At 42.8% G+C, this 25543-nt stretch overlaps 1 long non-coding RNA gene and 1 pseudogene across 6 annotated transcripts in view; both read right to left on the bottom strand.

Moving 5' to 3' along the window:
• The window catches only part of LOC146404481 (uncharacterized), a 63257-nt gene that overhangs the window by 11044 nt on the left and 26670 nt on the right, over positions 1-25543 (bottom strand). For 2 of the 6 annotated variants that reach the window (XR_014840490.1, XR_014840491.1), the window contains exons 2-3: positions 17710-17842; positions 1536-1668 (exon numbers count right to left, since the gene is read on the bottom strand). This is a non-coding gene — a long non-coding RNA (uncharacterized LOC146404481). Of the gene's footprint in view, positions 1-1524; positions 1669-17709; positions 17843-25543 lie in introns of all 6 variants that reach the window. The other 4 variants (XR_014840489.1, XR_014840494.1, XR_014840493.1 and 1 more) reach the window with 3 other exon arrangements.
• LOC146404482 (proteasome subunit beta type-5 pseudogene) lies at positions 7566-8246 on the bottom strand (annotated as a pseudogene).

The raw sequence follows: 25543 nt of genomic DNA, 5'->3' as shown, positions 1-25543 counted from the left end.
TCTCCTACACTCCCTCCTCTGTATACACCTCCTTCATCCTCCCCCTCCCTCTCCATCAACATTTCCTTTTCTCCTCACACTCCTGTCTTCAGTGCTCCTTGTCCCATCAATCACCTCCTTGTTCCATCCTCCTGCATCCACCTTTCCTCCTCCGTATATCTCTCATCAGGCTTGCCTTCCTTCCTCCCAATATTCCTCTTTCCTCCTCCTCCTCCTCCTGCAACCTCTCCCCTCCCTCTGCCTCCCCCTCTTTGTTTCCTGGGCCAGGGTTCTGAGACCTGACCTCAGGCTCCAGACAGGGCCTCAGGCACCTCTGGCAGCAGCCCACATTTCATGGAGGCCTGAGGGGATGCATGCTCAGTGGTGGGTGCTAGAGGTCCTTCTCACCTCACGCTCATACCAGAGTGGCCCAGGCACCCACCACAGGCCTCTTCTCTTGAAGTGTCAGTAAGGGATGAGGGTGCATCTCATGCTCACATTTGTGACTCTCACTGTTGGATGTGGACCTCTCCTCTCAAGATGGTAACAAAGTGACCAGGCACGTGTGGGGATCAGGTAGGTCAGAGCAGGGTGGGCAGGTGAGCAAGTGTCAGAGCAGATCAGCGACCACAGGGGCCTCCACCTGACTGGGGACATGAGGCTGAGGGGGTACAGGGCAGCAGGTGGAAATCTGGGGCCACTGCCTTTCCAACCCCTGTGGGGCCCATCCCATTGGCCAGGAGCAGCACTGGGACCTTGACCTAAAATTGATTTTCCATTGAGGGAGGCTCCTCTCTCCACACAGGGGAGCATCAGCAGGGGCAGGCGGAGACTGACTGGGCTGAACCATTGCAACTAGCTGGTTCTCCAACTCTTCTTGCACTCCTCGTCTCCCCCTGCTTGATAGCAGTGCCAGGAAGATGGTGATGTGGCCCCAAAGCCCTTGCCATTGGACTTGAATCAGGCCAGCTATTTCCCATCAGGTCTTCCCCCAGTTTCCTGTGCTTGCTGGGTCTGAGCATCAAATCAGGGGCTCACTCAGGTACAACCATTGCAGTGACCACACCAAAGCCCCAGAGAGCAGGCTCTGGGCTGGCCTGGCCCTCCCTCCTGCTCCTCCTCTATTCATCCATCTCCTCCTGACTCATCCTCCACATCCAACCCATCCTCCTCTTCTTTTCTTCCTGCCCCTTTTTTCTTTTCTGCTTCCCCTCAACTTCTTTTCCTCTTTCCTTTTCTTCCTCCCCCTCCTGTGTCTCCTCTTTCTACTCCTGCATCCTTTCCCAGCACTACTCCACTTTCCCATGAATCCCCACCCCCAGCAAGCCAAGTGTCTGAAATCTGACATGGGGCCCCTCACATGGACTCAGGCACCAGGGGAAGCAGCCCACACCCATCAGAGCCATGAGGGGACTGTATGCACCTGGCTCATTCTAGGGCTGGGTTTAGGATCACCTTGGCAGGGACCAGGGAGGATGGAGTCACCCACAAGCTTGCCTCTGTCCGCAGGGGTCAGGATGTGGTGAGAGTGCAGGTCATACTCACATTATACTCACATTTCTGACCCCTTGCTGTCAAAGCTGTGTCCCTTCTGTATCAGTAGATCAGTCGTCAGGTTGCTGAATCAGAGGAAGGAGGGCAGGTGAGTGTCAGAGCAGGTTGGTGACCACGAGGGCCTTGTCCAACTGTCTGGGGACACAAAGCAGAGAAGGTGCTGTGTGGTGGGTGCAGCTCTGGGGTCACTGCCATCCCACCCACAAGGACCAAGGCCAGAGGTCAGGGTTAGCATTGAGTCTATAACCAAGGATGTCATCCTCTCCAGGGGCAGGGCTATACCTTGCAGGAGAAGGTGACAGGGACAGGTGTCATCTGGCAGGTGATGGACAAGGGTACCTGGTCCCTCTCTAACTCTTGTCCCTCAACCCTGACCATCACTCTTTCCTCCTCTCCCATCCCAATTAGGGTTTCTAGGAAAGTACTGATGTAGACCCTAAGCCCTTGCCATTTGACTTGACTCAAGACAGCAATGTTCCGCCCAGGCCTCACCATGCTGCTGGATTTCACTGTGTCCAATCATCAAACCAGGTGCTCACTCAACTACAGCCTTTCAGTGACCCCACCCAGCTCCCAATACCACCTGCTCTGGCCTGGCCTGGACCCCTTACTTCCTCTCCCTGCTCCTGCATTTCTCCTTCATCCTCTTCATCCACCTCTTCCATCCATCCATTTCCTCCTGTTCAGTCCTCTCCTCCCCCTCCTGCATCTATTCCTCTTCCTCCTCCTGCTCTTCCTCCTCCTCCTGATCTGTCTTCCTTGCATCCTCCCCCTCACCTCCATTCATGTTTCCTCCTCTTCCTCTCACTCCTGTCCTAATGTCTCCTCCTCAATCACCTCCTCCCTCCATCCTCCTCCATCCACCTTTACCCTGCATCCACCTTTCCTCTTGCTAGACCTTCCTTCCTTCCCATCCTCCTCCTCCTCTTCCTCCTGCATTCTCTCCCCTCCTGCATCCTCTCCCCTCCTGAAACCTCCTGAAGCCTCTCATGACACTCCTTTTGACTTCTTCATTTTCTGGCCAGGAATATGAGCCCTAACCTTGGGCTCCTCACAGGGAGTCAGACAATGCTGGCAGCAGCCTGCAGCCCATGGAACCCAGACAGAGCTGCATGCTCTGGATTCGGTGCCAGAAGGATTTGTCACCTCGACCACAGACCTGCGTGCTCCAGGCAACTACCATAGTCCTCTGTCCTTGACATATCAGTCGAGGGTGAGGGTGCATCTCAAGCTCACCTTTCTGATGCTCACTGTTGGATGTGAGCCTCTCCTCTCAAAATGGTAACAAGGTAACAAGGTAACCAGGTGGGTGTGGGGATCAGGTGGGTCAGAGCGGGGCAGGCAGGTGAGTGATGGCCAGAGAAGGTCAGTGACCACAAGGGCCTCTATCTGCCTGGGGACATGAAGCAGAGCTGGTCTCAGGAAGCAGATAGAATTTCCAGTTCACTATCATTTAACCCACAATAGTGTGGATGTCAGATGTCAGGGTTGACATTGAGCCCATAACCAAGGCGGTCATCCTCTCCAGGGACAGGAGTGTCACCCTGCAGGGGAAGGGGACCATGGCAGCTGTAGCCTGGCCTGTGATGCACATGGGCACGTGGACCCACAGAAACACTTGGTCTCCCAACCCTGACCCTCCTTCACTCCCCCTATCCCCTTCCCTCTTAGAGGTTTCCAGGAAGATACCAATGTGGACACTAAGTTTTTGTCTTTGGACTTGAATAAGGCCAGAGATGTCCCACCTAGGCCTCACCCAGCTTCCTGAGGTTCCCTGTCCTAGCATGAAACCAGGGGCTCAGTCAAGTACAATTTTTAGGTAACACCATTTGGAATTCTGGCCCCCCAGCTTCTCTTTCACTCCCTTCTCCATCTCACCTTCCTTCTCTTCAATCCACCTCAACCCTCCCCTTCTTCTCTTTTGCTTCCTTCCTATGTCTTCCCCCTCTGCCTCCAACCATCTTTCCTTTACTTCCTCACCCTCCTGCCTTTTTTACTCCTCCTCACTCACCTCTGCCTTCCTCCTTCCTCCGTGCAACTCTGGTCCAACTAGACCTTCCTTCCTCCACATCCTCCTCCTCCACCACCTGTATCTTCTCCCATCCCTCCTGCCCCCTATTCCTTTTCTTGGTCAGGGGCCTGAGCTTTCACCTCAGGCTCCTCACAGGGATTTAGGCACCTCTGGCAGAAACCCATACTCCACAGAGCCCTGAGGGAGCTGCTCACTCAGGGATTGGGGCTGGCAGTCCTTTTCACCTCAGTCTTAGACCTGAGTGTTTCAGGAATCTACCAGTGGCCTCTGTCCTTGGGGTTGTGATAAGGGTCTAGGGCACAGCTCATGGTCACCTTTCTGACCCTGGCTGTTGAATATGCGCCTCTCCTCTCAAAATGGTTACAAGGTAACTGGGTGGGAGTAGGCATCAGGTGAGTCAGAGCAGGGTGGACAGGTGAGCATGTCAGAGCAGGTCAGTGATCACAAGGGTTTCCAGCTGCCTGGGGACATGAAGCAGAGTGGGTGGAGGGCAGGGGGTGGAACTCTGCAGTCTGTGCCTTTCTACCCACATTGGAGCCCATCCCATTAGCCATGAGCAACACTGAATCCTTGACCTAAAAATGACTTTCCTTTTCCATGAGGGTCCTCTCTCCATGCAGGGCAGTGTGACCAGGAACAAATGGAGCATGGCTAAGCTTGACATGGGCACCTGGACTCTCATAACCAGATGCTTCTCCATCCGTGACCTTCCTTAACTCGTTCTCTCCCCTTGCTTACTACCAGTGCCAGGAGGACACCAATGTGGAAACTAAGCCCTTGCAGTTGGACTGGAATCAGTGATGCCCTCCAGGTCACCAGATGCCATGTAATTCTGGATAGAGAGAAGGGATTCTGGTAGCCTCTGCAGGGCACGTGAGTTTTCAGCCACAAACAGGGCTCCATGACCTGTGGGACCATGCAGACTAAGTGCCACATTCCATTCCATCCTGCCCAGTCCCTTCAGAGGCACCAGGCCCTCCATCCCTCTGTGTATTCTGCCCATGTGGACCTCTGCATGTGTGGCAGTGCTGGCCCTGCCCAAAACCAGCACCAGGAGACTGGCTGAAGCTCCACTCTTCTGACTGCTCCTAGCCTGGGCCGGGCCAGAATGTCCTGAGGAGATGATAGCCAGGACACATCCAGGACACTGCATTGTGTGACCATCTACCACTTCTGACTTTCTGATCCCTACAGTGTGGAAAGTGCCAATGAAAACCAAAGGAACTCCCCGGCCCCACACCCAAAACTCTGAGGATAACATAGCTCCTGGCAGGTGCAAGGTGGCACCTGCTGTGCCCCAGCAGGAGTCCAAGAACCTGGTGCTTCAGGAATGCTGAGACACAGCTGGCATGGGCAAGCAGTGGGACCTTGCTCTGTGTCCAGCTGCTTCTGTGCAGCTGGCCAGGATAAGTCCCACCCCAGATCCCCCTGCAAAGGGACAGAGTCACAAAAGAAGACCTCCTCTGCTGTCACAGGTTCTCTCTCTCTCTGTTCATCTGGCTCACTAGCTCCTGCACTGGGTACAGGTCCCTCACTCTGGCCTTAAAGCCTGTGTCATCTGGTCTGGAGGGGTCGTCCATTGTCACCTTCTGTTCCCATTTGTGGAGCCAGCCACACTATGATCACTACAGGCAAGGACTAGCCCTGTGTTGTAAGTGACACTGGCCACCAAGTCTGAGGTCTCTTTGGACAGCATGTGAGGCAGTTCCCAGTTCTGCCCCTGGTCTTTCCCTGAGGTGGGAGTGACACAGCAAGTCTGCTCTTTCCACCCCCTGCAGAGCAACCCTGAGAATCCCAGCTGCTTCCAAAGGCAAGGAAATGCAGACAGACTGGGAGGGAAGAAATCACACTCCCCATTTGCAGGGGCATGGATGACTAGAACATCTCAGGGAAGTAAGAAAAACACAGGCAGGAAGACAGCAGGCTTGGAAAGCTCACATGACAGTCCACGGGCTCCTCCTTGCCACAACAGCCACTTGGAAAGCAATCAAAGACACCAGACCAGATACAGTCACACCTCAGAAAATAAAAGACTTAGGTATGCAATGTGGATAGGACTGCATGCTGAAAAGTACAATCATATCAGACCTGTGTAATCAGAATCCAAATTAAACAGCAATCACAATTAAAACATAAACTAAAATATTAGGACCCCAGAAAAATCCTTTATTCTTCTTCCTACCCTGACCTGTCCCATTACATATACACACACATTCATACACTCATGCAAACACACACACTCACACACACACACACACACAATATTCTGACTTCTATTAACAGAAGTCATTTTCAACTATTTGTGTTACTTTATATAAAGGAAATCCTATATATTAGTTTTGGTTTTATCTGGGTTATTTTACTTAGTATAATATATATTGCAATATGTACTTTTAGATTGTTCATTCTCTAGTATTCTATTCTATTTCTAAAAATAGTCCAGTTCATCTTTTAAAATCCCATATAGTTATTGCTTATGTGTTCTGTGTAAAAAATTGTGCATGTTCCAATATCACAAAGTTTTCCCATGGTGTTGTCCTCTAATATGTCTAAGTTTGCATTTCACATTAGGATCTTTAGTTTGGGGAGAATTGATTCTGTATAGGATATTGTGTAGTTGTCCAATTCTTTTATGCTTTTCTCAAATTCAATATGCAAATTACCTAATACCATTTCCTGAAAAGATATTTTCTTCTCTTTTGGAGAATAGCATGTCAGGAAACAGTAGATGAGTGGATGGATCAGTTTCTGGACTTACTTATTTCATTGACTGGTCTGTCCTCACAAAAAAATGTTTTCTTCATTACTAAATCTTTGTAATAGGCCAGGGTATCTGGCCATGCAACATGTAACTTTTTAAAATTTATTCCCTTCCTTCAAGGGTATCTTTGCTATTTTTTGTGCTTTACTTTCTGAATCAATTTTATAATACACCTTCAAGGTTCTAAAAGGAAGACAAAAGAAGGGAATGAAGGAAAGGAAGGAAGGAAAAGGAAGGAAGGAAAGGAGGGAGGTAAAAAAGAAACAGGAAGAAAGGGCAGAAGGGAGGAAGGGAGGGAGAGAGGATTTATGTGGGATTATATTGAATTTATGGATCAATCTGAAGATTTTAGACTTTGCTACAGTAATAAGTTTGCCACTCCATGGACAAATTTGGTATCGGTTTTCCTTTATTTACTTATTGTACAATTGTTCAATATTTTCAAGAGTTCCCTGTTGGCTTAATGCATTAAGGATTTCATGCCCCGGTTGTGGTGTGGGTCCAACCCCAGGATATATCCACATGCTGGGAGCAATCCGCCCCCCCCAAAAAAAAAGCTGTTAAATTTTTATACCTGTGATTGCTCAGGGCTTAGATTTTTTTTTTTGTATTTATTCCTAAATTAGGTTTATTTTTTGTGGTTTTATAATTGTTATAATCTTTCAATGTTATTTTCTAATTGCTGTGAGTAGGATGTAGGAATAAAGTTGATTTTTCTAAATTTTTGTATCCAGTAACTTCACTAAAGTCACTTGTTATTTTTCATACATTATGTATAGATCTTTCACTGTGGAGTTAATCATAATATTCATCAATTTTTTAAAGTGGCAGTTTCTAATTTCTTTTTTTTTGTACCTTTATTTCTTTATCATAGTGAAATAAATACTATGTCCAATATAATCTGACTATTAATGAGTATAGAGACTGGGTCTCCTACATGTGAGATCATTTTCAGGGGGTTATATTAAAGTGTTTCAGTGCTGCATTAGATATTTTATGTAGATATTTTTGTAGTTGTTGTTTTGAGGTCAAAGAGTGTAATGTTAACATCCAAGTAAAACAAATAATGACCTCTGCAGCAGCTCACTAACAACTGGTAACACATGAAGGTCATTGCACCAGAGCTTAAAAAAAAATGATCAGTACAATCGGAGACCCCTCCACAAGAGGATGGCAAGCCATATCCATATTACCAACAGTCACCCCCACCAAAATGCAAACAGCCATATACACCCTCCATCAGGGGAAAGATTCACTATACTTGTAACGTAGATAAGCTACATTGTCATTGGAGATGTGGGTCCAGCCATCCTCCCAGACATGGTAGAGGTTGACTGAGCCTCCTGAGTAGGCATCACTTTAGGTGGCTCAGTAGAAGTCTTGATGGGCCAGATGATAAGCCTGTTCCACCTCCAGGTCCTAGATGTCACCCTGATCCATGAACCAGTAAGCATGCATAGAGCCAGAACCTACAGAGAAGGCTGCCCCCAAGATCCAGTTTCCTTCACTGTCGACATAGAAGAGGCCAGGGCTCTCTTCCCCCAACCACAGATCATGGTGCCCATGGATAGCCCAATGCTTTTATTTATACTGATACACCACACTGACAAGCAGCTTGGAGGCAGCTGTTAGTGAGATGCATTTTGAAGCTCATAGAGTTGTCACTGCTGAGCCAGGACCTCCAGCCCTGGTGCCCAGCATGTATGGGTTGATCTCTGTCACCTTTTTTTACTGTCTGGGAAGCAGCAGAGGCACCTGCTGTGACCGGGGAGTCTGCTGCAACAGAAGCATTTTGATTCTTGCCTCCTCTGCGACACCCCAGGTGGGCACCACCAGGCTCAGCCCATTGCCAGGGCTCCCTGGACCCAGGTCCAGCAGATCCACATAACCCCCTAGTCTGAAAAACTGGTGCTGGTTCATGGCTATCAGCTTTCCTAGAAAAATCTAATGACATGTATCCATCTCCATAGTATCAAATAGTGTCTTTTCACTGCCCTAAAAATTCTCAGAGTTCTGCCTATTCACCATCTCCCTATATGTAGAAGTTTATATGTAATTATTTATAAAATCATTTTTTTCTTTTCTAGTCTGCTAGTCAGCTTATTACAAATGGGTATTGAATTTTAGTATTAACCTATTTTGTTTTTAAAATATAATGATATTAATTACATTGATTGAATTCTAAGTGCAAAATCAACCTGTCATTCTTGCTTACAGCTAGTACCCCTTTCAGTGTATCACAGATTCTTTAAAAAAAAAAAAAGTACAACACACAAAGTGGTGGTATCTTAGGAGTACAGCTCATTATCTTTCATATGTGTGTATATTGATGTAACTTATAGAGAGTATGGTATCTTTCCCTTATTGTATCCATTTATTTTTCTCCTCCTTCGTCCCCTTTCCCATTCTTCTCCCACATCCCATTCCCTCCATTACCTTACTACTTATAGAATACATTGTGTGAATGCTGAGTGTGCCATTACATACTGACCCATAATACCTGGGCTCTTTTTCACCTGATATCTATAATGAATACATGTTCCAAGACAAGCTATTACATATCCTCCAGTAGACCTAACCACTCAGGAATGGAATTTCTGCATCACAGAGAATACATAACTAAAAACTAGTATTCACTGCACTGATTTTTCTAAAGTTTGTATAGCATCATATAGTCCGTAAAGAAACTGAGAGTTTTAGTTTCTTTATGTTCATATCAAATTTGAATTGTCCAAAGTAATTTTTGAGTAAAATTTAAAAGCTAAAAGCTATCCTGGTGGGTGTATAGTGATATCATATTATAATCTTAAATTGCACTTATCTAATAATGAGTAATTTTGGAAATATATTTATGTATTTTTTGGATGTTCTGACACACTCTTTTGTGAAGTGTTTGGTCAGGTATTTCGCCTTTTTTTTCCTTAATAGGTTGATTTACTAGGTCACACTGATAGGCAACCTGTTATCTGTTTGTTTTATTCTTTTTACAAATGTCTGATACCAGTACTTTGTAGGGTGCATGTGTTTCAAATATACTCTCTCAGGATTTGCTTTTCACTCTCCTATGGTGTATTTTGATAAAAAAAAGTTATAATTTTGGAAAGAGTGATATTATTTATCTTTTGGTGTTACAATTTTTGCACTTCATTTTGGAAAACTGGGCTTGACCCAAATAATAATATTACTTCCTTTTCTTCAAGGGACTGTGTGATTTTAGCTTGCATATTTCTATTTATGACACATCTTATTTAAGTTTTACTTATACAGCAAGTCAATGACTATGGTCCCTGTTTTACATAGGAAACCTAATTGAACAAGATCAATTTACTGAAAACCCCTTCTTTCTTTGTTATATTTCAGTGGAGGTTTTTTTTGAAATCAAGTGAAATTATATGGGTGAGTCTGTATATTGAATTTACTTTCATTTACTTTATTGGTCTTTCTGTCCATTCATGCATTGATGACACAACTGTTAAAATAATCTAGCCTCATTTAAGGACCTGATGTCTGATACTGGAAGTCCTCTGGAATCCTTCCTCTACTACCATATTGTCCTGATTGTTCTCAATCATTTGCATTTCCATGTAAATGTTAATACTATCTTGAGTGGAATTCTGATTGTTATTGCATTAAACATATGGAGCAATATAGGCACAAATGACTTCATCATGTTTATTTCTTCCAGCCAATGATATTTTGCTGCATGCATGTCTTCTTTCCTATTCAGAAACGTTTCCATATGTCCTAACAATGAAGTCACACAAGTTGTTTCCTAAGAACTTTACAGATTTTTCCTATATAGTTTATTACCTAGTATTGTGGTTTTTGTCTGTTTTATGCTAATATTATAGCAAAATAACTATGTTTTTGTATGCTGACCTTATATCTACCAACATTGCAACCTCACTTTTCTCATGGGGGAAACACTTGGAAATACTTCTGGATTTTTAATTAGGACATTTATGCCACTGGAAAAGAGTTATACCTTTTTTATTCCTTGTCAAGGCCACACCTGCAGCATATTGAAGTGTCCCAGCTCTGTCCCAAATCAGAGCTGTGGTTGAGGGCCTATGCCAAAGCCACAGCAACACTGGATCCAAACTGGATCCGTAACCCACTGAGTGAGGCCAGAGGTCAAACCCACATCCTCCTGGAGACAATGTCAGGTTCTTAACATGCTGAGCCACAATGGAAACACTGAAAAGAGCTATACTTTTATTTGTGTATCCTTATGCTTATAAATGTTCACATATCATAATTTAACAGAAATCTAGGGTGCCACCAACTGAGACAAGACAGTTAAAGCATCCTTAGGCAGTTATGATGATATGTTACTCATTGCTGTATAAATGCCCAGGACAAAGAACACTAGCTGCCATCCTCTGTGTGTCAGTAGATCAGTGTGACAGGCACTAGTATTTAAATGTTGTGTAAGACACAGAAAACATTTATTAAAACACATAGGAAGCCTTTTCTTAGAAAGATTATTTACTATATAAAATATTTAATGGTATATAAGGATTTCTTCTTTATAAATCTTAGTTGCATAATATACAAAATTTTAATACAAAGCTAATTTTTAAGGAAAAATTGAAATGTAATAGATAATACTAAATGGTAAAGATGAAAGCCATACAAAATGGGATAAAGTATAGAATAAATTTCCTATTTGTCTCAGCATATTTTCCATCCCACTTCTCCAGAGGGAGTCACTGTTTCTTAAGATCCATGATATAATAATCTGTGTGAATGTAATTGTTTAAATATGTGTATTTTATTCTGTAAAAAATAAAATTTCAAAAAAAGAGAGATTATTTAATGATAGATGCCATAAAAAAAGGTTTGCCCTCCACTGTAACATGCTCGGCAGTGTGAGAACGGTGATCTGGATGGTAGTCTCTTGCACTGAAATTTGAAGCATATCAAAGCTGATACCAGAGAGATCATCACTACTTGAACATTTTTAAGTTGAAAGCAAGAAAAAAATCTGTATGTTGCCTTCTGTTGACAAAAGATTGCGTTCTAATTGTTTATCACATATAGTAAACAGTATTCTATAACCAAATGCATCATATACACATTCCATATTCAATTTTATGCAGGGTGTTTGTGCAGATTTTTCTGTATCGTCTGCAGAGCACCTTTTGCTTTTTTGTTCCTCCAGCTGTAGATCATAGGATTCAGCATGGGGATTCCCAAAGTTTAAAATACAGAGGCCATTTTATCAGCTTCAAAGGAGTGTCTGGACTTGGGCTGCATGTACATAAAGGATGGAGTTGCATATAATACAGCTGCCACTGTCAGGTGCAATCCACAGTTGGGGAAATCCTTGTGTCTTCCCTGTGAGGTGTTCTTCCTGAGACCGGCCTCAAGGATCCATATGTAGGACACAAGGACTATCCGAAGAGATGAAACCACATTAAACACTGAACAGGTCAGTACGAACAGCTCAATTTCTCATGTGCTTGAGCACAGCCAAGTTAACAAGGGGTGGCTGCCACAGTAGAAATGACTAATGACATTATAGCCACAAAAGGATGAAATAAATATCTTTATGGTGATTATCAGAGAAACAAAGACACTGTAAAATCGGGGACTGTGACCAACACTCAGCATACTCTTTGGGACATAACTACCATGCAGAGCCGAGGGTCACAGATGGCCATGTAGCAGTCAAAGGCCATTGCCGACAGAATGAAGAGTTCACTAAAGATGAACAAAATGAAGAAAGTCAGCTGTGTAGCACACCAATCATAGGAGATTGTATTTCAATCAGCTACAAAGTTTACCAACATTTTGTGTCTCACAGCACTGAATAACCAGGATCAGTGACAGCTAGGTGTCTGAGAAAGAAGTACATGGGTATCTGTAGATGTGGGTCCAACCTGGTGAGGATGATCATGCCCAAGTCACCCACTGATATGGCACAGGTGATGAAGAACAGTCCAGAGGAGGGAGCCTGAAGCTCACAAAGGTCTGCGATTCCCATGAGGATGAATTCACTCAGCACAGTTTGACTCCATTTGGCCATCCAAGCCATTAAGGACAATAACTGTGTGATGAACCATTGGAGAAAACATTGCATTTCAGGAGATGTCATCTGTTGAAAATTTATTATGCAAAGGCATTACATGGAAGATAAACCCAATCATTTTAGAGCAATTTAAATCAAGATTCATGGATTTCCTGTTGGGCTCAGCTGTAACAAACTCCACTAGTATGTATGAGGACATGGTTTTGATCCCTGGCCTTGCCCAGTTTGGTATTGTTCTGGTGTTGCTGTGAGCTGTGGTACAGGCCAGCAGCTGCAGCTCTAATTTAACCCCTAGCCTGGGAACTTCCACATGCTGTGGGTGTGGCCCTATCAAGTCAAGTGAGTAAATAAATACACAAAAAATTAAATAAAAAAGTAAATACATGATCAATAAGATTGACAAAACTTTTTAACAGCATTGACAAAAGAAAAGAAAAAAGACAATTTTTTAATATCAGGAATGAAGAAAACTATCACTACAGACCTTGCAGTTATCAAAAGGAGAAAAATAATACTAAGAACAACTCTGCACATATAAATTTGACAACTCAAATTAAATGGACCAATTTCTTGAAAAACACAAACCTCCATACCTCACCCAATATGAAATAGATAATCTTAATAGTCCCATAACTGCTAAGAAAACATAATTAATAATTTTAAAAAATTAAATGGAGAGGCATGTCATGTACATGGATTGGATGGTCTGTTGTAATAAAGATGTTAATTCTCTCAAAAAAAAAAAAAAAGCAAATACAAGACTCACCTCCATTATAGAACCTGGAGCCAAATTTAGAAACCACTACAACCTAGGATATAGAGTAGCCATGATATTTTTCTTTTCTGTTCTGTCCTGGTTCTCATTTCAAGGTCTTTACAGACCCTCTATAGTTTTGTCAACAATATGTCATTAAAAATATGTGGCCAGAATGGAAATCCTGATATTTTTCAAAAGGTTTTTTATTTAGAAGAGATAATTGGGAGTTCCCTGTGGGCCTAGTAGGTTAAGGAACTAGCATTGTCACTGCCAAGTCTCTGGCCACTGTGTTGGTGCAATTTAAATACCTGGCCCTGGGACATTCCACACACCATGGTTGTGGCCAAAAAATAGGGGGGTTCAATTTAGATTTCCAAGTCCAAAATAAGTAAGTAAATAAATGAAAAAGCAAACATGTAATTAGTTAAACTGTATCAAATTTTAGAATGAATTAAAATAAGGAATAGCTTTCTGCTTCTTACCCTTGCAACTTCAGTCTCTGTCTCCAAGGAAAACCATTTTTAAGGTCATTTAATAGACTTTGATTTACTTGACTTCATAATAATTCCACATATCCAAATATTTTTATTCCACTGTTTGATATTTTATTTATTTATTATTGTTTTTTGCATTTAGGGTCTCACCCATGGCATATGGATGTTCCCAGATTAGGGGTCCAATCAGAGCTGTAGCTGCCAGCCCCTGCCCCAGCCACAGCAATGTCAGATCTGAGCCACATCTGTGACATACACCACAGGTCACAGCCATACCAGATCCTTAACCCACTGAGCAAGCCCAGGGATTGAACCTGCAACCTCATGGTTCCTAATCAGATTCATTTCTACTAGGCCGCAATGGGTATTCCTATTTGATTTATTAAATTGTGCTCTCCTTCAACTATGTTTTTATGAATTTAAATGTTATGTAATGGTTTTTATGATAGAGGATGATTTAGCTACCTTGCCATAGACCTTAACATGCCCACTTTATTGCACATAGATGCATTTCACTTCCTCTAGAAGTGAGTCTCAGCACTGTGTGCTGATTTTTGAATTTTCTGATGTTTTTCCTGTGTTGCATATTGAGTCATCCTTGCCTCTACAGTTTATTCTATCTGAAAAAGAACAATTGGTAGGCATTCGGACACTCGCTGTTACCCTAACACAGTATCACTGAAATGGTGGGTTTAACAGCATAGTTTTATTTTCCTAGCACATTTTATGAAAAGTAAAAACTTATTAAACATGTTAACTATTGTACCACATAAAATCACACACTAAACTATTATAAATATTCTTATCTAACCCAGAGAAACATCACTGTATAGAATGCTGTTTCAAATGCCTCAGGGGCTGGCAAAGGATATCATTGTATGATGTGTAAGATGAAAAAGAAAGACAATAATGAAAAACAAGAGGAACTAGATATGGCATGATTCCTTTGAAGGACTAAAATTTTACTTGATTAAATATACATGGACAGGACAACAGATTGTTTCATCCAGATTCAGTCAGCTGGACTTGACAGTCATAGAAATAAGGAATATTTACTATGTTTTGATTTGAAAGTTATTCTTATGCCTTTGATTCATCTTTCATCAGGGCTACAACCCATGTTTTGAATGAACAGATTTTAAGGTAAGGTTCACATTGTCTCTACCTCTACTTTCCTAACTCCTCCTTCCTTCATTTTTTTAAAAAGTCAGGTGCTTCCAAACTGTTATGAAAATAATTATACGGGGAGTTCCCTTCCTGGGTCAGCAGTTAACACAACTGACTATGATCCATGAGGATGAGGGTTGTATCCCTGGCCTTGCTCAGTGGGTTGGTGCTCTGGCATTGCCATGAGCTGTGATATAGGTTGTAGATGTTGTTTGGATCCTGTGTTGCTGTGGCTGTGGTGTAGGCTCACAACTGTAGCTCCAAATTGACCCCTAGCCTCTGAACCTCCATATGCCATGGGTGTGGCCCTAAAATGCAAGAAAAAAAAAAGATAATGGAAATTCCCTAATGATAGACTATTGTATAAAAACTAAACTGAACACCCACAAAAGGAAAAAAAGTTAAAACAATTATTTAAAAACATGACAGAAGGCCTAAGAAGTTGACAGACGTAATATGTTTGTGGATTGCAGAACTAGATGTTTTAAAGATGTCAATTCTGCTGAAATTAATTTATTTCCTTAATGCCTTTGCAAATACAACCTCATTGGGGGATTTGGCACCAACTTAGAATGTACTTAGAAAATGCAAAATATGAAGAATAAGTTAGACACTTGAAAAGATTGTCACTGTCAGATATTAAAACTTATACAGGCTAGGGTTTTTGAGACAATGTAGCATTGGTACAAGGGTGGGCACATACATCAGTGGAACAGAATAGAGAACTCAGAAACAGCTCATGATTGTATACAACTGTGTTATATGAGAGAGGTGGCATGTTAGGACAATGAAGACAATATTATCTACTCCATAAATAGAGCTGGAAAATATAATTATCCCTATAGAAAATGATGAAATGGAAGGTATAGTCCATTCATCTACTGGTTAAGAACTTAACATGAACTATAATATTTAAACTCATAGTCTTAAAAACTAGAACTTCTGGAGGTCACTAAATTTGAATTTCAAGACCATCAGAATTTAAATTCAAGAGGAATTTGCAATATTAAGTCTGCCCCATGATTTAATCTTTCCAAAATTCTGTTCACCATATTGACTAAGTATTGACCAAAAAGTAAAAACATAGATTCATTAGCACAAACCAAACAAGGGAGATGTCATCAGTAGATACACACACACACACACACACACACACATATACATATATATACATATACATATGTACACACATATAGTATTTCAAAATGATTAAAAACTACAAACATCCATACTTCTCATATTCAACACAGCTAATAAAGCCAATGACTCTTACATATGTTTCCTTTCCTCATTCTGTAAAATCCACAGCATTTTTTGGCAACTGTATGATATGGGATCTCAGTTTCCAGACCAGAAATCAAACCTGGGTTGCAGCTATGAAAGCACTAAATCCTAAATATTAGACCACCAGAGAACACTTCCTGAAAATTAAACAAAAACTGAACTTCTTCATTATAATTTGTTCCCATGATGTTAGATTCTCAAACATGCAGGCAAAATTGTATGAGCTGAGTAACACATTTTTGTTTTACTTGTGTCATATAACTGGGATCTGTGGAGATGTGTGGAAAGGTCATCTGCCCTCTCTTCACATGCTTCAAGAGAATTAATTTTCCTATTTGCTTGTGATATGTGCTATGTGTAAAATGAAAAAGAAGAGGTTAAGAAGAAAATGCCCCTCAATGCATTTAGGTACATTATGAAATAGGAAAGGAAATGCCCTAGGCTAGATTATGGGGTGTTTCTGGCATGGTAATTTCACCAATACTGAAAACATAATGCATGCACTAGATTAATAATTCTCCCAAGAACTGAGCTTCTTCAACCCTTTAGTGACATTGAATTTAGACTCAGTTTTGGCCCCACTGTAAATATATTAGGAAATACTTACAAACCTTTAACCTTACTATCCATATTTTAAAAATGCAAAGATAGTGGGAACAAAGATATCCTATTGTTGTTGTGTGGTGGACATGTTAACCAAAGTCCAGAAGTCTATTTGGGAGGTCAAGAAAAGGCAATGCAGTCTCCTGTTACATGAGTTTGGAAGGGGCAAGTTAGTGTAGTCCACATACTGCATGTTAGCAGAATATTCTCATACCTATATGAAGAGACAACACATATAAATATGAAAGAATAAGTTCACAGTTTGGTCTCCATATAGGAGGGGATTTGTCCTGAATCTCTCTTGAGACCAAGGGTAGAAGAGGGCCTTTTCAGAATTTCAAGGTCCTTCTGCCTGGTGTTTGTGATAGGAGCAGGGGAAGGAAGTATCCTGAGGCCTTTGAAAATGCTGTGTGGTTCCTCAGCATAATACTGATGAGAAAGTGATCCAGGAAGGAGAGGAGGAAATGTCAGCTTATCAGGTATATACATATTTTTTTTTCTTTTCAGGGCTTCACTTGCAGCATACAGAAGATCTGGGGCTAGGGGTCCAATTAGAGCTGCAGCTGCCTGCCTATACCACAGCCAGAGCAACACAGGTTCTGAGCTGCATCTGCAACTTATGCTGCAGCTTGCAGGAATGCTGGATCCTTAACCCACTGAGCAAGGCCAGGGATCAAACTCTCATCCTCACAGACACTACTCAGGTTCTTCACCACTGAGCCACAATGGGAACTCTTGTTAATTTTCTTTCAAAAGTCTATTTGGTATTCTTTTGCCTTTGCCATCCACTTAATAATGTGGATGTCGCTATAGCAGACACATCTATTTCCCATCCTTTGTCATTCTCGGTCACCTCTGACTTGACCTACAGCCATGCTGGTGTGCTGGTAACTTCCCATTTCAGGTGTTTGACTTCTCTTCCTGAGGTCAAAGGATCCTGAAATCATCCTCAGATTATCTTCAAGGTGCTTTGGAAGTGCCTGAGATCTGATGGGCTAAGAAAAGTGCTCAACTAAGAAGGCATAGAACTCAATGGATAAATACCTCAGCTCCTTAGCCTTCATTTGAACAATTCTTCATAGATATTTAAAGGAAAACTTCAAAACATCTTAAGGTGATGGCAACATAGTTGCATACAGAAGATGTGGTCCCTGTATACAATGGGTTGTCACTCAGCCTGAAGAAAGAATGAAATAACACCATTACGATCACCATGGATGGACCTAGAGGTACTCATACTATGCCAAGTTGGAAAGTGAAAAACAAACATCACTTTCATGTGGAATCTAAAATAAAGGATACAAATGACCTCATTTGCAGAACAGAAAAAAAAAAAAAACTCACAGCGTTTGAAAACAAATTTATGTTTACCAAAGGGGACTTCTGTGGGTGTGGATGGACTGGGGTTTTCACACCGTGGTATTTGGAATGACTTGCCAAAGGGGACCTGGTGCATAGCACAGAAAACTCTACCCAATATACAGTGAAAATCTATCTGGGTAAAGGATCTGAAATAGAATGGCTGTGTGTACCTGTATAACTGAGTCAGTTTGTTATGCAGCAGAAATTATCACAACGTTGCCAATTAAGTATACTTCAAGAAAACTTTTTAAATATGAAAAAATACAGCTGTAATTTACTCATTTTGCATACTTTATTAGCTTTCTTCTTTCTTATCCTCACCATCCCCATTCTGTCATTTTTGCTTCCTAGAATCTTTTACCAAATAAATATCCTATATCCATTACATGTAAACATATATGTCTTTGAAACATATACCAAGTAAACATTATATTGTTCATGACTCAGTCTTCTCTTGGGGAATTTACACTCTGACAACCCAGTCTCTTATATGATGCTAATAAAAAGAGGCCATGGATATCTACAGCACAAATAAAACACTGTGGATGCATGATGGTAAGAGAGAATGGTAAGGTCATGTTCCGGAATCACTGAAAGCCCTACCAAATACTAGGACTATCTGAGGCATAGACACAGTATCAACAACTCTGGCCTGATGATCAGCATCTTTACTTAGCCAGGATCCTAGGTGGAGCTTTAAAGAAATGCTTACTCCACCTTCAGAGTGCTTTGGACCTTGAGTCCTGGTATTTGACTTATAGCATGTAGAAACAAGGTTGTTTACTCCTTTTCAAAAACACAATAACAGTGATGAAAACACAGTCTTTCTGCAGAAGGGATAGTTATGAAAAGATAATTCACATTCATGGTATAGTGTGCTGAGTCTGGCATTGGTGACTAAAACTCATGTCTGTGATTTGAAATTGAAAACAGGTTGATAGTTTTCACTGGAAGGATTCTAGTAATTATGATAATCAGTGCCATCTACTCATCCAAAACAAGAAATGCCTTCTTGTTCCCCCATGTGATTACTAGTCTGATTGCATTCAGAGGAATTTATGGGTGACTCTCCCCATGGAGACAGTGCCCTGGGAACTTGAACATGATTTCATGGTTATTCTGAAAGCATTTGAGAATAGGAAATGATGTCATTGACCTTTGTTAACTATTCAGGGTATATTTGATTTCACTATTGAGGAAACATCTCTTCAATATGATGCACCTGCTTTCTTTGGTTATTAGTTTTATTGCCTTCCCTCAAATATCTGGAGTGATATTTTTTATTGGTTGGATAGATTTGTTTTTGGTTTATTATTGGTTGGATAGAATCACCCACAAATCACTTTAGCATTCAGGGTTTTCCACAATGGCTTCTTCTGAAGTTTTAGATCCAAAGATAAAGATAAACCACATTAAATATGCCCTACAGTTTTTTGAAAGCTTCAAAAGTAATATAAACTCTGAATATGTATATAACTTTATTTTTTAACTTAAAAGTGACTAAATTGAGGCGATTATACTTTGATGCCATACCACAAAATCATCCTCAGTCCTCATTTCCAATCTTACTTCATTTTCACTTCCCCACACAGGTACCTACTCTATTAGGTAAATGAACTGATAGATAAATGAATACTTCTGTGATAGATCTCCAGGGAAGACACCTGATATGAGACAAATAAGCAAAATTAATTCATTTAAATAAATATGGATCTATTTCAAGATTTCATTTCTAAGTATACATTCCCTCATCAGTATAGAAGAATTTCACACTCAGCAATCCAACTTATGAATATGTACTTTTTTGCATATGATAAGTGATTTCAATAAATAAATGAATCAGATTTAACTCTATAGAGTTACAATTGTTCCACTTAATCCATTATTTTAAGTCCAAATACTGGTCTTAACTTGGAATAGAACAATGTAATAAGCACAATCCATGTCAACAACAAAAGTTAAAAGATTAAAATGGAGACAGATAAAAAGGAATCCAAATTAGAAAGGCAGAAGTAAAACTATCCCTATTTGCAGATGACATGATTCTATACATAGAGAATCCTAAAGACTCTACCAGAAAATTGTTAGAGCTCGTCCATGAATTTGGCAAAGTCACAGGATACAAAATCAATACACAGAAATCCACATCATTTCTATACACTAACAATGAAAGAGCAGAAAAATAAATTATTGAAGCAATCCCGTTTACTATCGCATCCAAAAGAATAAAATACCTAGGAGTAAACCTACCTAAAGAGACAAAAGACCTGTACTCTGAAAACTACAAGCCACTCATGAAAGAAATCAAAGATGACACAAAGAGATGGAAAGATATACCATGCTCATGGATTGGAAGAGTTAATATTATCAAAATGACTATACTACCTAAGGCAATCTAAACATTCAATGCAATCCCTATCAAATTACCAAGGACATTTTTCACAGAACTCGAACAAAATATTTTAACGTTTGTTTGGAAGCACAAAAGACCCAGAATAGCCAAAGACATCCTGAAAAAGAAAAATGGAGCTGGAGGAATCAGGCTCCCCAACTTCAGAATATACTACAAAGCAACATTCATCAAAACTGCATGGTACTGGCACAAAGACAGAAACAGAGACAGTGGAACAGGATAGAAAGCCCAGAATTCAACCCACACACCTACAGCAAATTCATCTATGACAAAGGAGGCAAGAATATGCAGTGGAGAAAGGACAGCTTGTTCCATAAGTGGTGCTGGGAAAACTTGACAGCCACATGGAAAAGAATGAAATGAGAACACTCCCTAACACTATACACAAAAATAAACTCCAAATGGATTAAAGACCTAGATATAAGACCAAACACTATCAAACTCCTAGAGGAAAACATAGGCCAAACACTCTCTTACATAAATGACAGCAACATCTTCTCAGATCCACCTCTCAGAGTATTGACAACAAAACCAAAAATAAACAAAAGGGACCTAATTGAACTTCAAAGTTTCTCCACAGCAAAGGAAACCCTAAACAACACAAAAAGACAACCCACAGAATGGGAGAAAATCTTTGCAAGTGAATCCACTGACAAGGGATTCATCTCCAAAATTTATAAACAACCTCTGCAGCTCCATACCAAAACAAACAAACAAACAAACAAACAAGCCTATCAAAAAATGGGCAGAAGATTTAAACAGACAATTCTCCAAAGAAGACATACAGATAGCCAAGAAACACATGAAAAGATGTTCAATGTCACACATTATTAGAGAGATGCAAATCAAAACCACTCTGAGGTACCACCTTATACCAGCCAGAATGGCCATCATCCAAAAGTCTACAAACAAAAAGTGCTGGAGAGGGTGTGGAGAAAAGGGAACCCTAGTACACTGTTGGTGAGATTGTACACTGGTGCAACCACTGTGGAAAGCTGTATGGAGATTCCTCAGAAAACTAAACATAGAACTACCATTCGATCCAGATATCCCACTCCTGGGCATCTATCCAGAGAACACCATGACTCAATAAACACATGTACTCCAATGTTCATTGCAGCACTATTTGCAAGAGCTGAGTCATGGAAACAACCTAAATATCCATCAAGAGAGGAGTGGATAAAGAAGATGTCATACATATACACAACAGAATATTACTCAGACACCAAAAAAGAAGGAAATAGTGGCATTTTTAGGAACATGGATGGACCTAGACATGATCATGCGAAGTGAAGTCAGACAATGAGACACCAACATCAAATGCTACCACTTACGTGGAGAAGATAAAAGACAGGACACAATGAACTTCTTTTCAGAACAGATAGTGACTCACAGACTTTGAAAATCCTGTGGTTTGTAAATGAGACATGTTGGGGGGTGGGGGATATACTTAGAGTTTGAGACGGACATACTATAAAATTTGGCTGTGATGATTGTTGTATACCTATAAATGTAATAAAATTAATTATGTAATTTTAAAAAAAGATTCACCAGCAGAATGAAACCATCGGAGATCAGGGCAATCAGAACAGTGACTACCTCAATAGAGCCCACAAAGTCGAAGGGGTGAAGCTGGTCTGTGTGAGGGTCAGAGCAAGAAATGGCCAGGAGATGAGGGATATCACAAAAGACACGTCTAATTTCATTGGATGCACAGAAGGATAGGGTAAATGTAGCCATGGTCTGTACAGAAGTATGCAAGAGGACCCCAGACATAGGAAGCAACGATGAGTGTCACATAGACTCTACGTAACATGCTAACCGAATACACTAGTGGGTTGTAGATGGCTTCTTAGCAATCATATGCCATGGCAGCCACAAGAAAGCATTCTGAGGTCCCAAAACTGATACACAGAAACATCTGCGCTGCACACCCATGATATGAAATGGCTGTATTTTCTGACAGGAAATTGGAGTGCCAACAGAGGAATAGCAGGCATCCAAGAATGGCAACACACTCTGAAAATAGCTCATAGGATTGTGGAGCCAAGAATCTTCAATGACCGGTATAACCAATCCCAAATTTCCTACCAATGTAAAATGATAAATTGTTAGAAAAAGGAAACATAGGAAGACATAACTCAAAATCATCTGTGAAGTCCATCGAGATAAACACAGTGACTTCGGTCATATTTTTTCTGATTCCTGTCTAAATTGTAAAGTGATGTCAACCATGAACTTTCAAATTTCCTTTATAGAATCAAAGCAATGCTTTTAAAACTACAACCCATCCTCTTACATCCTTTGTTTCTTCGAAGCGCATATGGATACTTTTGGCAGTGACAGAATAGGCAGTGATGAAGAAGAAACTCATGGCTGGGCTGAAGGACAACACTCATCTGCAGCAATGCCTGGAAAGACTCTGCCAGGAAACAGAGGGATGGAAGCAGAGAATGCGGGTCCTGAGGGGACAGAAAGATGTGCTGGCACGTTTACACACACGGAGCCGGCGGGTCCTGGAGGAGAAAGGGAGCCAGCTGCTATCTCTGGCTGAAAGCACCCTGAAGACCACCCATTGGCCTGAGCCCTGGGAAGCAGAGGGAACCCAAGTGGCAGACGACGACCAGCCCCCGGCACGGCGGCCGCAAGCCCATTGGAAGCGTCTCAGGGACCCTGGGCACGGCAATGGGCCCCTGCAACAGCACGAAGAGGACATCGAGGCCATCTCCAGAAAACGGCCTGAAGACCATCCACTCAATGGAGAGCTGGCGGGACAAGTACAAAGGCTCCAAACCGAGTGCGCATCCTTGCAGGCCGAGGACACGCAGCTGGAAAGGGAGGTTCAGGAGCTTCGGCTCCAACTCAGGATGCTGCCTCAATTACATGAAGAGCACCTCAAGCTGCTCCTCAGAAGATCCATTGAGGAGGAGGCTCATGGCCTTGCCTTCCAGAAGAAATGCCCCCAGGTGTTCAGGCACCTGGGCTCTCTGTGTCAGCAGGGCAGAGTCTACAAGAAGCGAGCGGAAGACGTGGGCAGAGAGGTGGCCAGGACCGCTGTCTCTTACCAGAACGGGATCCTCTTCCATGAGACAAGAGCCCACGAAACTGGGATGGCAGCTCTGTGGGCGGAGAGACAGCTCCTGCAGCTCAGAAGGGAAAACGCGGCCATGAGACAAAGGCTGGCCCACCTCCACTTCGAGCTCCAGCCTTGCCCCAGCAGGGTTGTGGTGCCTGCGGTCCCACACAGGGCCCACAGGTGCCCGTGAGTCCCAGGGCAACCCCTCGCTCCTCAGCTTCCCCAGGAAGCAGGAAGCTCGCACCGGGAGGGCTCGGCCTTCCCAAGTCCCACCCAGGTTGGATGCCTTGGTCAGACAGACAGCTGGGTCGAAACACACACAGCCACGCCAAGACCTACACCTGTGACATCGCCCTAGACAGGGACAGTGGATTTCTCCCTATCCAGTCCAGCTGCTCTCTTGACCTGATGCTCTCCCTCCTCCCAGTTACATCTGCTGGCACCAGCGTGCCTCATCGGAATTGGCTCCAAAAGGCCAATATCATTTCCTAACCTTCTCAGGAATACCTGCATATTGGATTCCTGGGCCCTCACATTGAACATGGATAAGTATTGTATTTTGATTTCAATAAAAGGTCCCCTTGTCACTAAACCATTGTGGCTGTCTCACATTCATCCTTTCAACTCACAAAGCTTCATTGAATAGGAGAGGAAGTGTGAGAAACTGGGAAAGGAACTTCATCTTTCCCCTCATGCATCCTCACTGTGGTATGGTTTAGTTGTTGTTGTGTGTTTTTTTTTTTTTTTTTTGATTGTTTGTTTTGGTTCCACAGATGCCAAAGAAGGCCAAATGAAGCCGCCAAACCCAAAACTGTCCGATGCCTTCCCCTCCCTTTCTCCTGGCACCAGGGAGGCCTTCCCCAATCTGGCTCTGACCATCCGGGGGCTTCTGTGGAGAACTCCAAGCCTGGCTTCTTCCCTCCTCGGGGTCCCTGCACTGGCCGTTCTGGCTGCTGGCCTCTCCCCATGGCTGGGGCCCTATTGTCCAGCCTCAGCTCAAAGGCCACCTCCTCCAGGACGCCTTCTCTGGCCACCATGCTGAAAGGGGTGGCCCTCACCCCCCACCCGGGGGCCCTCCCTCTCACACAGGGCCTTCAGTGCACGGCTGCTGGCCAACATCACCCCCGCTGCTCTTTGCTGACGGCTTGAGTGCCTGCTGCGACAGGTCACCTCCAACTGGATGGCAGCCTGCAGCTCGGTGGGGCTGGGACCTTGTCAGGCCTGGGGGACCCCTTAGCCCAGCATGCAGGACAGAGGGTAGGTGGGAAATAGGCAGGGCCCACATGGATGGAGGAAGGCGGTTTGGAGAAGTGCTTGGACCCAGGGACTTCCGTCTCGACCCCAGGGCCTAGATGAGAGCACCAGGGCACACTGTGCCCCAGGGGGATCCAACACAACCACGCCCACCTCAAGAGGCCCTCCCCAAGTGCAGGCCAGAAAGGAGAGCATGGCTCTCCAGGGTGTGGTCCCCTGTGTCTTATCAGGGGGTCCCAATCCTTCCCTCACCCCCACCACAGCCTGAATCCACCTTCCTCTCACAGCTCCAACATCTGAGAAGAAAGCTCAGGAATGGGATTAGAGTGGAATCCTTGGAGGGAAATGGAGAAGGCTCACGAGACTCCTCAATGAGGCGATGTGCCTTTGCCTGGTGAGATGAAGTTAGGCTGTGTCAGACGGGAGCTTGTCCGTGTGTGTGTCTGGGGGGCGGGTGAGTGTGTGAGTGCATGAGTTATGTGTGTGTGGATAGATGTATTACATCACGGAGGTGTATGGATACACGTATGCCTGTACCTACACTGAAAAGGCAATAAATACAATACATCATATGTATGTTAGGATGCCATATATATTCCTTTTCCCCAGGAGAAGTTCAGTGTCCTTTCCAAGCAAACCACTCTGCAGTCGACAAGCAGGAGCCTGACGGGACGCGGCACTTTTTTCTTTTTCGGCTGTACCTGTGGCATGCGGACGTTTGGGGGCCAGAGGGAGTGTCCGAGCCATATGTGCAGCCTAGGCCGGAGGTATCA

The sequence above is a fragment of the Sus scrofa genome, chromosome 3, assembly GCF_054392235.1.
Source record: "Sus scrofa isolate SSC_HxYL_T2T_F1_AM1 chromosome 3, Sscrofa_HxYL_maternal_Yorkshire_Landrace_v2.0, whole genome shotgun sequence".
In the NCBI taxonomy this organism is placed as follows: domain Eukaryota; kingdom Metazoa; phylum Chordata; class Mammalia; order Artiodactyla; family Suidae; genus Sus; species Sus scrofa.
This window is presented reverse-complemented; position numbering and strand designations above follow the sequence as displayed.